The 1,321-nt window shown below is 41.6% G+C and overlaps 1 non-coding gene across 1 annotated transcript; it reads left to right on the forward strand.

Annotated features, from left to right (window-relative positions):
* Positions 1 to 909: 909 nt before the first annotated feature.
* On the forward strand, positions 910 to 1,016 carry LOC141620775 (small nucleolar RNA R71). Its single transcript, XR_012532035.1, has one exon. It is a non-coding gene; the product is annotated as a small nucleolar RNA R71 (small nucleolar RNA).
* Positions 1,017 to 1,321: the final 305 nt, after the last annotated feature.

Consider the following 1,321-nt stretch of genomic DNA (forward strand, 5'->3'; position numbering starts at 1 on the left):
CATGTGTATGATCTTTGCAAATTTCTTTCTCATCATCACTCAACTCGAGATTACCCAATCCCTTAGGATGCATATAGGGAACCTCATCTTCAATAATGGGCACATCCGCATTTTGATAAGTAGTACCGCTCCTCAAAGAAATAGCATTAACTTGTTCATGTGCTTATTTACCTCGAGGAGGAAGATTGCCAGACTATTTTGAAGGATTTTGAGCCGCCATTTGAGCAACTTGAGTATCCAACATCTTGTTGTGAGCTATTAGATTGGAAATCTGAGTCGTTTGCTTTTGTTGAATCATCAAACTTTGTTGCAAAAGAGCTTTCATCTCTGCCATCTCATTACTTGGAGCTTGAGGAGGAGGTTGAATCTGTTGAAAACCTCATTGATTTTGCCGAACAAATTTTCCTTGCGGTTGGTTACCACGATTTGGAGGAATAATATAAGCATTCCGCGGCGGGGATTGAGCAAATACATTCTGACTCCTTTCACAGAAGAAGTTAGAATAGGGAGTACCTTACTTGAAAGACTGGAAAGCATGAACTTGTTCAATGGTACCAGTACACTTGGCCGCTGTGTGGCCATCTATCCCACATCTCTCACATAATACCTCGTGTTGAACCATATGGAATATTTCTTGCTTATTACCGAAAGACTGAGATGTCTTTAATTCAGCTATTTGAGTCGTTAAGGTCTCCAGCTGTGCCGTAATAACATTGTCTAAACCACTTCCTCTCTTACTACCTCTGGGAATACCATACTCAGCAGTGTGAGTAGCTATCTGATCAATCAACTTCCAAGCATTAGCGTCATTAGTATTATCCTGGAATCTTCCATTGGCAGCTGAATCCAGCAAAGCTCTGTGATCCTCACAACCCATTGTAAAACTGGTGGCAAAGGAACCAAATCTGGAAGCCATGATGGGGGACGGATCGAACTAGCCTTTTGAAACGAACCCAGGCTTCATTAAAATTTTCGGTAGGACCTTGTTTAAAACTCGTAATCTGGCTTCTAAGAGCATTAGTCTTCTGCGGTGGAAAATACCTCTTGTAGAATGCAAGAGCCAGTGAAGTCCAGTTAGTGATTGCGTCGGTCTCCATATCCAAATCACGTAGCCATTCTGCTACACCATATCTCATAGAGAAAGGACAAAGAGTCTGTTTGACTTGATCTTGAGTCACCCCAACTGTCAAAGGAATAGAACAACAATATGTGACAAATTTCTCCATGTGCTTGGCGGGGTCCTCTCCAACTTTTCCTCCAAATAGATTTCTCTCTACCAGGCATATATAAGAAGGCTTGATCTGAAAGGTCCCTTTATCAA

This window comes from Silene latifolia, chromosome 1, assembly GCF_048544455.1.
Source record: "Silene latifolia isolate original U9 population chromosome 1, ASM4854445v1, whole genome shotgun sequence".
Taxonomy (NCBI): Eukaryota; Viridiplantae; Streptophyta; class Magnoliopsida; order Caryophyllales; family Caryophyllaceae; genus Silene; species Silene latifolia.